At 47.4% G+C, this 13,582-nt stretch overlaps 1 protein-coding gene across 3 annotated transcripts in view; it reads right to left on the bottom strand.

Moving 5' to 3' along the window:
- The window catches only part of KANSL1 (KAT8 regulatory NSL complex subunit 1), a 202,296-nt gene that overhangs the window by 170,781 nt on the left and 17,933 nt on the right, over positions 1–13,582 (bottom strand). For 2 of the 3 annotated variants that reach the window (XM_060254603.1, XM_060254606.1), the window contains exon 1: positions 7,895–8,662. The exons of the other annotated variant lie outside the window; for it this stretch is intronic. The gene's annotated coding sequence lies outside the window, so the exon portion shown is untranslated. Of the gene's footprint in view, positions 1–7,894; positions 8,663–13,582 lie in introns of those variants that run through there. 3 annotated transcript variants of the gene reach the window in all.

Here is a 13,582-nt window from a genome sequence, read left to right as displayed (position 1 = left end):
CACTACCTGAATGCAAGCCTGCAGAGGCATCGCTGTCAGCACACGTGCTGCCACCTTCTGCGCCAACCGCAGTTTTCAGATCAAGTTCAAGGGCAGCCCCGACAAAGAGTGAGTTACAATAATCCAGTCTAGAAGTGACCATTGCATGGATCACTGTAGCCGGGTCCTGGGAAGTGAGATAGGGTACTAGCTGCTTGACCAACCAAACATATGAACATATGAAGCTGCCTTATACTGAATCAGACCTTTGGTCCATCAAAGTCAGTATTGTCTTCTCAGACTGGCAGCGGCTCTCCAGGGTCTCAAGCTGAGGTTTTTCACACCTATTTGCCTGGACCCTTTTTTGGAGATGCCGGGGATTGAACCTTGGGACCTTCTGCTTCCCAAGCAGATGCTCTACCATTGAGCCACCGTCCCTTCCCTGACTGGCAGTGGCTCTCCAGGGTCTCAAGCTGAGGTTTTTCACACCTATTTGCCTGGACCCTTTTTTGGAGATGCCAGGGATTGAACCTGGGACCTTCTGCTTCCCAAGCAGACGCTCTACCACTGAGCCACCGTCCCTCCCCAAAGATGATAAAAGGCTGGTCTATCAACAGGGAGCAACCCGGGCCTCCACGGAAAGGACTCTTCACCCTTTGTGCTGGCACCATCGAGGGTAGGGAGCAGGTTCCAGATCCCCGTGACCCAGATACAGGAGCTCTGTCTTCATTGTTCTTTTATTTATTTATTGCTATTTTATGTATTGTATTATATTATATTATATTATATTATATTGTTCACCACCTTAAACAGAGGCTCTGTCATCCCCAAAAAGGCAACTGAATTCTTGAATGCTTTGGTCATCAACAAGGGGCCAGTAGCATGGGCCCTCCTACTTATGAGGAAGATAAAGCACTCTTAAACCCATTCTGTTGTGCCTATCCATGTATGGGAAGCTTTGGTAAAGCTTGATAACTTCAGTAGTTCACTGGCACTTCCCATGACTCCCCCCGCCCCCACCATGGAAGTAAAATTAGCCAAAACACAGAACAGAGAGAGGACACTACAAAAGGTTCTATTTCCTGCTGGGGTGGGGTGCGCAGGCAGACAAAGAGAATCAAAAAGCCGCAACAGCAATGGATTTCCACCTAATGCAGAGCTGTTCTACTAGTAACACAGGAAACCCTTGGAGCTGAACTAGGCTTCTAGGCCAGGGGTGGCCAACGTTAGCTCTCCAGATTTTTTTTTGCCTACAACTCCCATCAGCCCCAGCCATTGGCTATGCTGGCTGGGGCTGACGGGAGATGTAGGCAAAAAACATCTGGAGAGCTACCGTTGGCCACCCCTGTAGGCTGACAGCTCCCTACCTCTAATACAAAACATGAGTAAAACTGGGCTTTTTTTGTAGTAGGAACTCCTTTACATATTAAGCCACACACTCCTGATGTAGCCAATCCTCCAAGAGTTTACAAGGAAGTTAGTACAGGGCCTACTGTAAGCTCCAGGAAAAGGGCCCTTGCCTTCAACACATGCTCTTTCAAAAAGTGTTTTACCGTAAAACACTTTTATAAAGAGCATGTGTTGAAGGCAAGGGCCCTTTTCCAACCAGGTCTCTTAACTGGCTTACTAGCCAAATGTAGTAAAGGGTTTTCTCATAGATAGGAAGCCACAACTTGCCTGCACCCTATTAGGTCCTCAGAGCTTAACTGCTGACAGTGAACAAAGTACATCATAGCAATAATCCATCACTCAACTAGGCCAAGCTGATGCAACAACCCTGCCCGTTCCAGAGTTGCTCAGACAAAGCACTGAACATCTGATATCCGGTAACAGTTACTTCATCCATAAGCACCATTTTTAAGAGCTCAGGGTTTTAAAATGCCACTACATAAGGAGAGAAATTTACAAACAACATTATTTGGGAAATCATAGAAACATCAGGGAGACTTAATTGTAATAAATGAAATGCCTGTAAATTCATATATCAGGGTAACAGACTAAAGCAGCATTCACATCGTAATTGAATGGGAAAGAAAAAGAAAACCTTAACTTTTTGCAAGAAGTCCTTCCATGATGATGTGTTCAGTTTTGGGCACCGCAATTTTTAAAAACTACAGAAGCTGGAACATGTCCAAAAGAGGACAATGAAGATGGTGAGGGGTCTGGACACCAAGTCCTATACAGAAAGGTTGAAGCAGCTTGCTATGTTCAGCCTGGAGAAGAGACAACTGAGAAGTGATAAGATCACCATCTTCAAGTACTAAAAAGGCTATCATATACAGGATGGTGCAGAGTTGTCTTCTGTTGCCCAGAAAATTGGGCCAGAACCAACTGGGTTGAAATTAAATCAAAAGAGTTTTTGACTAAGCATTAAGAAGAACTTCCTGACAGAGCGGTTCCTTAGTGGAACAGGCTTCCTCGGGAGGTGGTGGGCTCTCCTTCATTGGAGATTTTTAAACAGAGGCTAGATGGCCATCTGACATCAATGCTGTGAACTTCGGAGGAAGGAAGGAAGGAAGGAAGGAAGGAAGGAAGGAAGGAAGGAAGGAAGGAAGGAAGGAAGGAAGGAAGGAAGGAAGGAAGGAAGGAAGGAAGGAAGGAAGGAAGGAAGGAAGAAGGAAGGAAGGGAGGGAGGGAGGGAGGGAGGGAGGGAGGGAGGGAGGAAGGGAGGAAGGGAGGAAGGGGAGGGAGGGAGGGAGGGAGGGAGGGAGGGAGGGTTGTGTTAGTGCTTAGTTCTCATGGCCCTTTCTTACATGCCCAGGGAAATGCTGGTTGCCACTTTGGGGTCAAGAAGCAATTTTTATCCAGGACAGTTTGACCAGGGATCCTGGAGGTTTTGTTTGTTTTTGACATCTTCTGGTATGGAGCAAGAGTAACCGGGGGCAGGGGGAAAGTATTTGTGAATTTCCTGCATTGTGCAGGGGGCTGGACTAGATGGTCCTGGAGATCTCTTCAAACTTTATGATTCTATGAAAACTCCACCCATTTTCCCCCTCATTATACTAAGAACAGCCATGTGTCAACTTCCACATTTTCAGTTTGTTTGTTCTTCAGCCCACCCTTCCTCTGAAGGACTTAGGGCGTCATAGACCCTGCTCTCCCCTCCACTGTATCCCTCATAACCAATGTTTTGTGGAAGGTTAGGCTGAAAGAGCATGACTGGCCTAACAGCACCCAATGAACTTCAGGACAGTGCAGACCTTAATTGTTATATCACACTGGTCCTTGCTGGATACTGGGCAGCCACAGTCAGCAACCGGACCTGGACAGCCCAGGCTAGCTCGTTCTTGGAAGCTTAGCAGGATTGGCCCGGGTCAGTATGGGAGGTCCAGGTTCACCATGCAGAGGCAGGCAATGGCAAGCCATCTCTGAATGTTCTGCCGCCTTTCAAGTCCCATGAGGAATTCCCATCAACCGGCTGAGATTCGAAGGCCCCAAAACAATCCAGCATCTTAGTCGCTTTACCACGCTGACCCCCACCGGATACTGGGCAACAACACTCAGTGTGGCGCAGTGGTCAGAGTGCTGAATTTGGGAGACCCATGTATAAATCTCCACTCTGCCATGGAAACTCATTGGATGACCCTGGGTCAGTCACACACATTCAACCTAACCTACCTATAGGAATGTTGTGTGAATACAATTAACAAGAGAAGACTGATGTGGCCAATTTGAGCCCCCCATTGGGAAGAAAGGCGGGGTATAGAAGCGATACCCTTGACCGAAGAACGGTACACTCCTATCTGGGATGGTCGGCCTCTTCCACCAAGCGCGCAGCTTCAGGAGGGACGCACATGGAGTGGTGAGGGAAGTAGGGGACACCCACCTAGCCAGCCAGATCAGCCGAATCAACCCTGGTGATCAATGGGGTGACAGATGTCGCAGCCAGATCACCCTCACATCCAACAGAAGTGATAAATAAATAAGAATGAAATCAACTCTATGTACATCACACGGGTAATAAACTGGTTATATGTTAAGACTTGAAAGACAAACACAACAAGAAGCCATGCAGCACACATGTGCTAGATCTCATTCCATCAGTTACACATTTGAAAAACTGGGGTCTAACCATGAAAGTAGAAACCACTGTAAATGTGCTGGCCTTTACAATTTCACAAAATGACTATGCTTTTAGATATCTGAGAAAAATATGATTTTTGTAAGTTAAAAAGAATTACAACCATTCAAGAACACACAATTTTTTAGAATGCCAATGAATTTAATTCAGGGCCAGAATTAGGTTTCTGAGTGCAGACCTGCTGAACTGGGCGCCCAAAGCTCAGCTGTATAAAAGAGAACATAAGAACATAAGAGAAGCCATGCTGGATCAGGCCAATGGCCCACCCAGTCCAACACGCTGTGTCACACAGTGGCCAAAAACCCCAGGTGCCATCAGAAGATGATGATATTGGATTTATATCCCACCCTCCACTCCTAAGAGTCTCAGAGCGGCTCACAATCTCCTTTACCTTCCTCCCCCACAACAGACACCCTGTGAGGTGGGTGGGGCTGGAGAGGGCTCTCACAGCAGCTGCCCTTTCAAGGACAACCTCTGCCAGAGCTATGGCTGACCCAAGGCCATTCCAGCAGCTGCAAGTGGAGGAGTGGGGAATCAAACCCAGTTCTCCCAGATAAGAGTCCGTATACTTAACCACTACACCAAACTGGCTCTCAGGAAGTCCATCAGTGTTCTATTCAACATCATAGGGGATTATAGCCATAACATGTACAGATCCCATCATTCCTCCCTCCCCCACACACACAAATGTGCACCAGACACTTTTTATATCTGCAGACACAAAAGGTTTTCCAGGCTCCTGTGAACTGCAGCTAAGTTCTAACAAAAACAGAACTGCACTCTCAAAGTTGTTTTTATTTCAGTGTCTTCCAACTTTTGAAAATGCTGAGAAACTAAAACCATATAGCTCCTGTAAGCTGGCAACAGTCCGATCCTCTTATACTTTTCCATAACGCTACCAAACATCACTATACTTTTTACTGCTAAAATACAGAGTATTTTTACTATGTGACAATTACTTTGTTGACAGCTTCTCTTCTTGAACTAGACCTTGAACTTGTCAATAGAGTCAAATCATCTTCAAGCAACAGCAGAACACAATTTGAATTCTGAAACTTATCCCTGCCCCTACCTAGAATCATATCAACAAGCTGCATTCTGAATACAACTTAACTCAACATCTACCTTGTTAAACTGGTGGCATTATCTTTTCTCAACTAAGATTAATTTTTTTAAGAAAGAAGGGGGGCTTGGAGGGGGGGACCTTAGAAGCTCAATGTCTATCAGTTAACCAGGAGGCTTAACTGGCTTACTGTTGCTTCTAGAATTTCAGAAAGGCTGTTGCAATCAGAAGCACTCTCTCCCACTTTCACAACACATTTTAACTTCTGAGGGAAGAGCTTTTTTACCTAAGTCTTATTTTTAGAACTACACATCACAAACACACACACACAGTATCACATGACATGACATAACTGCTAGGAAGAAAAAGGCCCAAATTGTTCCTGAGTCAATGTTCAGGATACAGTCACCACACACACACACACGCACAAAAAATCCAGGCACCCTCCAACTATGTTTTGAGAAAGAAAAATAAATCCCCGCATTTATGAACAAGTTCTAAATCAAGGCACTCAGAGTAAATAGGGGGAAAGGGAGGAGGCCCATCACTCTACAAATCTGGTATCTTGAACTGTTTAAAAAAGTTAAGAAATTGTTTCCTGCTTACTTTAAGAACAAAAACATTCCCGCCAATTTTACATCTTCTTAAACGATATAAAGTAAGCAGTCGAGCAACACAAGAATCCAAAGACTTGCTGTGATAAAACTCACTTTAATAAATGCCTTTGTAGGGTCCAAAAAAAATGAGAAAGGGGGGGGGGGGGATGTTCATACATACCAAGCTGTTACAAAACAAATTAACCAGCAGGCTGAAGACTCAGCTCGACAGTAACAGAAGCCACCTTTCCTAGCATTACTAACATGCTACTTAATACACGTGATCCAATTCGACACCAGAATCCAATAATTTCAATCCTTATTCTAACGAGGCAAACCCTACGCATTACAGATTATGCAAACCAAGCGTTATGCAATGTGTGCCCAGTTTCTTCAAAACCTTATTTAAGAGTTCGAGTGGAACATTTGCTCTCTTCTTCCCCACCCCCACCCCACCATTGACCTAGGCGAGAGTTTGGAAACAAAACACACACGGGCGCACAAAAGAGAAGGGGGGGGGGGAAGAAGCGAACGCATTGTTACAGCCTTACTACTCTCAACAATAAACCCTACGACAACAGCAGCCAGCACCAACAACGCGCACACACACACAAAAATGACTGCCAGCCAGCCACGTGACGGCGAAATCGCCAGCGCACACACACACACACACAGACACACGGGCGGGGGCGCGCGCGCGCGCGCTCGCACCCACACCCCAAAGGGGTGTTTGAGCCTGGAAATTGGGGAGGGATTCGGGGAAGGGGCTGCGCTGGAACTTCGGGGCGCGCCGGCGCTGGGGATGCCGCGGGGGAGAGCGGCAAGTGTCGCGGGCGAAGCAACACAAAGAGGAAAGACGGTCCAGCTGGGGAGCTCCTCGCCTGCCAGCGCCGGAGGAGAGAGGGCAAGCCTTCAATTTAAAGTGGCGCCATCCGCGGCCAGCCTCTCGCCCGCCGCCCCCTCCCCCTCCGTGCAATGGAGCCGCAATACTTCGCCGAAGCGCGCACACGCACGCACGCACCAGGCTCCCAGGCACAGCCGGCGAGACAGACCCCCCCCACCCCTCTATTATTATTATTATTATTTTTAAATAATTCCACGGTGCTTTAGCTAGTATCGATCTTGTGAAAGGTTAGGCGCCAGGTCAAAGTGTCTCGATTTACCCGGACATTTGGTTATGTGACTTAACCCCCTCCTCCTTCCCCTTCCTTTATTATTATTATTATTCTGGTTTTTAAAAAGACAGCTTTAAAAATCAGTGGGACGCGGGGGCCCCGCCGCGGATACCGCCACTGCAGTCGCTTTGGAAGCGCAAAGTGTTTTTGTTTTCTTTTCTTCTTTCTTTTTTTTTAACAAAATTGCAAAGTGAGCAGTGCGGGAGTGGTCGCCTCTATCCCCATTCGTTAAACAAAGTCAGCCTACGTCTTTCCTCCTCTCCCCACCCCCCCAATAAACTAATCCCCACCTCTCCCGCTAGGATGGTCACGGTCATCCCCAGCTTAATACTTTCCCTCGCGTGCCCCCCCCCCCTAGCCGAACTACGATCCATTCTAAGATTTTGCAAACGGGGGGGGGGGGATATTGCATCGACCTACAAGGCTTCTTTTCTTCCTCCCCCACCCCCGTTTTGTGTTCAAAGATCACTGCATTTGGGGTCGCGGGGACACACTGCAAAACGCCTCGGGACTATTGCAACCCCACCGCGCTCAACAAATGCAAAAAAGTAACGGGGGGAGGAGGGAGAGAACTGAATAATATTCATCATGGAGGGCTGAAAACCTGCCCGCGACTGGCACCGAGAGCGTGGCGGAGGAGAAAGAACCCGGGCAGGGAAGTTGGATGGGTTATTCTGGTGTGGCTGTAAAATAAAAAAATAAAAATAAAAGAGGGAGCGCGAAAGAAATGGGGGAGACGGGAGAATCGAGAGACGGCGGGACGAGTCAGCCGGGGCAGGAGAAGAGGAGGAGGGGGGGGGGGGCGCGAAAAGAAGTTGTTTTCTGGCCGCCGCGGGCTCCGGCGGGGGTGCAGCTCAGGCAGCCGCGCTAACAAAGGCAAAGGGGGGAAGCGGCAGGGCCGAGCAAGGGCAACGGCGAAAGCAGAGCCAGCAAAGCGCGAGCGAGCGAGCGAGCGAGGCAGGCAGGAGCAAAGCGAGCACAGCCAGGCGGCGGCACTTACCACGTGATGGAGCAGAGTCCGGGCGGATCCGGCCCGGTGCACACACACACAAAATATATATTAAAAAAAAATATTAAAAGGGCGCCGTTTGCAAACACGGCCAGGAAGCCGAGTCCCCTCTTCTTCTCCGCCGCCGCCGCCTCCTCCTCCGCTGCTGCCCCCGTGCTCTTTTTTTTCCTTTTTTCTGCCGCGGCTGTTTTTTTCCTCTCCTCTGCCCCCTTTTTTCTCTCCCCTCCTCCTCCTCCTTCCTCCCAGCCCCGGCTCCCCCTTTCCCTGCCCGCCTGCTCCCTGCTCTTCTGCAGGCAAGGAGGGCGGGCGGGCAGGAAAAGGGCTGGGGAAGGAAAGGATCGCGGGAGGGGGGAGGCTGGGGCTCCTCTTTTGCAACCGCCGCCACACCACACACCCGGGAGAAGGGAGAAGGAGAAGAAGCGGGGTGGGGGGGGGGGGAGAGGCGCTCCTGTTTTCCTCCCCCCAGCGGCGGCGGCTGCTGCTGCTGCGGTGCCTCCTCCTACTGCAAAGGAGGGTCTCTCTCTCTCGCTCGCTCGCTCTTCTTCAAAGTGGGGCACGGCGTGCAATAATGCCTGCGCGGCTTCCTCCTCCCCGCCTTCGCCCCCTTTTTTTTTGCTGGAATCGCCGCTCCCCCTTTGCTTTCGGTTCCCCCACCTTCCGCCCGGGCAGCAACAGCCGCGACGGTGGCGCTGCTCCTGCTGCCTTTTGCTGCTGCTAAATTCTGTTCGGGGGAAAAAAAATGGCGGCCGAGCTCCTTCTCTGCCCTCCTCCTCCTCCTCCTCCTCCCTTTAATCGGAGAATGCACCGGGCAGGCAAGGCAGGGGGAAGGGAAGGGAAAGCTCAATGGGGGAGGGAGAAAGGGAGGCGCGAGCGCCACCGCCGGCTTCCCAGGCGCACTGCGGCCAGAGCGCAGCTATGCAGCGAAAGGTTGGCGCGCGGGCAAGCGGCGCTGGCAAGGCAAGTTACGAGGCGCGTGCACCCGAGCCGGCCAAGGGATGGCCTGGCGGAGAGTTGGAAGGGCGATGCATGCAATGCACGATCCAAGGCGGAGCAGGACGGGGTGGGGGGGGGGACTGGCTTGCCCCATGGCAAGTGGGCCCCCTGAAACATTAGACAATAGGTTAAAAATGTGAATGACCTTTTTAGTAGCTTGAAAATATAATAGGATGCCCAGTATTATTACTGTAATGCAACTAAAATTGACGCTGTATTTAGGGTTGCCAGCCTCCTCCAGGTTGGGCCTGGAGATCTCCCGCCTTTACAACTGATCTCCAGCTGGCAGAGATCAGCTACGCTGAAGAAAATGCAACCTGTATTTACATTTTGTATCTACTGTATACTGCCAGCGATATGTACAATATATTGTACACTGTAATCACTAATATATATATATATATATATATATATATATATATATATATATATATATATATATATATATATATATACACACACACACATATATATATATATACACATATACACACACACACACACTCACACACAGAGGCTTTTTTTGAGCAGGAATACAGTTCCGGCTGGTTTGGCTTCAGGGGGTGTGGCCTAATATGCAAATAGTTCCTGCTGGGTTTTTTCTACAAAAAAAACCCAGTGTGAAACAACAGTGATGTTAGGGGGTGTGTCCTACTATTCAAGCAGCCCCGTGCCACAAAGCTGCAGTACTGTGGTCTGAGCTCTCTGCTCACAACCTGAGTTCGATTCCAGCGGAAGCTGGAGTCAGGTAGCTGGCCGAAGGTTGACTCAGCCTTCCATCCTTTCAAGGTCAGTGAAATGAGTACCCAGCTTGTTGGGGGGGGGGGAGTGTAAAAGACTGGGGAAGGCAATGGCAAATCACCCCGTAAAAAAATCTGCCGTGAAAACATTGTGAAAGCAACGTCACCCCAGAGTCAGAAACGACTGGTGCTTGCACAGGGGTCCTTTCCTTTCCTTTCCTTTCCTTTCCTACTATTCAAATAAGCTCCTGCTGGGCTTTCTCTACAAAAAAAGCTCTGTGTGAAACAACAGTGATGTCAGGGGTGTGGCCTACTATTCAAATGAGTTCCTGCTGGGCTTTTTCTACAAAAAAACCCTGTATATGTGTGTGTGTGTGTATGTATATAGCAAAAGTTTTAATTGCACCTTTTTCCACATATATTTGTTTAAAAATTTATTTCTTACAAAAATTAAATGATAGCCTTATAGTTGTGGGTGGGCCCCCTATGTCGCCTGGCAACCAATATTTTTAGACCCAGTCCGCCACGGGGGGAGGGGGGGAGAAGGCAGTGTATACACAAGCCGTGGCCTGTACCCAAAGCAGTTGAACAAAACAGAGCATGGAAGCCCACTAAAATAGCAGAATCAGCAGATCCAACAGATGCCAAGTACAAGCATACCAAGAAGTCTCGGGAAGATGGAGCTGCCTGAAGGGGGAACTTTCCTGTCACCTGAGCACCAGTCAGTGCTTTTAAACGTATGTGGCAGGGACACACATGCACACGCTGATCTCTTAGAACGAATGGGCTCCTTAGGGGTCCATTGCCACAAGTGTGAATTTGATCCAAGAATTTTGGGCTATGCGTTTTATTATTTTGCTCTTTTGAGAACTAATAAAATAGGCCAACCCGTCAAACGAAATAATTTCTGGTAAAGTGCAGCACAAAGCCAATCATGTGCAGACTGGCATACGGAAAACCGTGTGTTTGTTTACTTCCTATACTGACAGCCTGTCTTGCTAGCTGAGCCTCAATATTAAACAGCACATGGACAAAGTTTGAATCCACTGGCACCTTTAAGACCAACAAAGGTGTGCATGAAAGCTTATAAAACATTGTTGGTCTTAAAGGAGCCAGTGGACTCAAACTTTGTTCTGCTGCTTCAGACCAACACGGCGATCCCACCTGAAACAGCACATGGTTATGCTGAGGATCCGTTATCTCCCCAGAGCACCTAGTCCAGCCCACATCTGCCATGCACTTTGGCACATTTCTAGAAGTATCGATGTGCATTAACTTCACTCACTGCCTCAGACTGTCACACCAATAATGTTGTATAAACTGCCTTCAGTAAGCAACAATCTGAACCCACACCTAACATTGGATCTATTCAAACACCATTCCTACTGCACCACACTCCCACTCTGATGGATCACGCGTCAATCTGTAGGATATACTACTGCCTTTTTTGTGTTTTCAATCTCAGCTTTACAAAGGAATATATAGTGGATCTACTGAAACTGGCATCCTAAAACTTCCATAAATTAGGATTGCTTCACTTCCCACCCCTTAAACGATGATGATGATGGATTTATATACCACCCTCCACTCCAAATCTCAGAGTCTCAGAGCAGCTCACAATCTCCTTTACCTTCCTCCCCCATAACAGACATCCTGTGAGGTGGGTGGAGCTGAGAGAACTCTTACAGAAACTGCCCTTTCAAGGACAACTCCCGAGAGAGCTATGGCTGACCCAAGGCCATTCCAGCAGCTGCAAGTGGAGGAGTGGGGAATCAAACCCAGTTCTCCCAGATAAGAGTCTGTGCACTTAACCACTTAGCAAGAGCTATGGCTGACCAAAGGCCATTCCAGCAGGTGCAAGTGGAAGAGTGGGGAATCAAACCCGGTTCTCCCAGATAAGAGTCCGCGCACTTAACCACTACGCCAAACTGGCTCTTATGCCAGATTCCAGAGAGACAATCATATGTTAGACCATTGCAGTCAAAATAATGTAAGAATTCTGAGGTAAAAATGAACCTTGGGGGGGGGGGGGGGTAGTATAACACTTTTGTGACCAGAAGCCCACTTTGTCAGAAGCTTTTATGCCAGCATTTCTGCCTGTAATAACAGCCTCAGAATACAAGGGTAGCCACTGCACCTTCTAATGCAGCATTAGTGAAGCTATCGAATACTAGATCCAAGCTGTTCCCCTTCACATGTTAAATAACAGGTCAGTCGAAGCAAGACACATTGCAAAGATTATGTCACTTTCAGATTCAGTACAAAAAAGACAACCACAAGCCTGCTATGTTTCTGTGTCATACAGAGAGCATTCAGGTGTGGTTTAGCACTATACAAGCAAGCCTCAGGCTCATATGCTCCCTCTTCCCTTTCAGCCCTCCCGCACTTCCTGGTTCTCAAGCATGGACACGGTTTGCAAAGCCATTACGATCTAGAAGGGAACCACGAACCATAGTTTGCTGTTTCATCTTAAAGCCTTCAATCAGGAAGTGCAGAAGTGGATGTGTGAAAGAAGGCGAGGCCTGAGGTTTTATTCGTGTTAACAACCAACCATGGTTGGTGTTACATTTGAACTGAGCCCAAAGGTGTTTTGGCAGTGGATCTATATAAAATACTAGCCAAGAAGAATCTACCCACTTTACAAGGCAACTGAAAAACTGTTAATGTTAAAAATGCCTTAACGGATAAAAGCAAAATATATCACTTACATGTACAATATGTATAAAAATACACTGAGGCTCTTCCTTCCTCTGCTGGGGTGGGGGGGGCCACCGTAGTACAGTACATGTGGCTCTTCCACACATATTGTGTGGCTCTTGAAGCCCCCACTGCCCTGCTGGCTGGTTTGGAGAAGGCATTTCTCTCTTTAAATCACTTCTACAAGCCAAGCTGGCCAGCAGCTTGGAGAATGCATTTAAAGTGAAAGTTGCTTTCTTCCTCCCTCCCTTCCCTTATCTGTTTTCCTTCCTTCCTCCAACTCGCAAACTCTGAGGTTCATGTCTTGCGGCTCTCATACATCTTACATTTATTCTCTGTGGCTCTTCTGTTAAGCAAGTTTGGCCACCGCTGCCAAAGTATATTGCAACATCTAAAAGGTCAGATACACGGTATAAAGAGTGGCAATTGTAAACACTGCACTGCGAGGAAAATTCTGCCTCTTAAGCAGCTCAGCTTTTAAAAGACACATTTCTAGTCCTTATAGCTGCAACTATAGTCATGACAGCTAATAAGCCACAAGTTGTAAAATCTTAGAAATCCAATGCAGGGGGAAGGATAAGTGGGTCTTTCAATGGTATGAAGCTAGTGCTCTATTGTCTTTCTGTGTAAGTACTAGAGACTGACTTATGCAAAATAAGGAAACATGTATTTTCTTAGTTTGCATAATTTAGTATAAAAAGAATTCAAGTTATCTTGGCGCCCTTCTCTTAGAGGAGAATATAGGAGGTGGTGGGTTTTGTGTTTTTCAGTACAGCGTATACATCAAAACCGCCTGCTTTTTAATGCCTCCGCTTCCCAGCCTTTAACAGCGATTTGATCTGCAGGCCTCAGCAGGTGATACCTTTGTCTCTATGCAATTAAAAGCTTTACCTGTGGCCAAAGGCATGGCAGCAAACTGAATCATTTATTTTTCCTGGTCAGTTGCAACCCCTATATACAGTATATGATTTAATCAGAAGTTCAAATGGATGACCAAATATATGGGCTTTATGATTAGGATAAACTGGGGGATATGGTCCTTTTTGGTGAAAACAAAAACTTCAGGGCCACTTCACGTAGATGCTACTGTTTGACAGCAGTCTCGTTTCACAGAACTGTTCCTTATTTAGAAATTTTTTTTTCATGCAAATGGGGAAAAAAAATGCGCCACAAAGTACAAAAAATGTTCTTCGATTGTATTCTAATAAAGTAGCGTTAATGTTCTGACACATGTCATTTTTTTACAATT

The sequence above is a fragment of the Heteronotia binoei genome, chromosome 15 (assembly GCF_032191835.1).
Source record: "Heteronotia binoei isolate CCM8104 ecotype False Entrance Well chromosome 15, APGP_CSIRO_Hbin_v1, whole genome shotgun sequence".
Classification (NCBI taxonomy): domain Eukaryota; kingdom Metazoa; phylum Chordata; class Lepidosauria; order Squamata; family Gekkonidae; genus Heteronotia; species Heteronotia binoei.
This window is presented reverse-complemented; position numbering and strand designations above follow the sequence as displayed.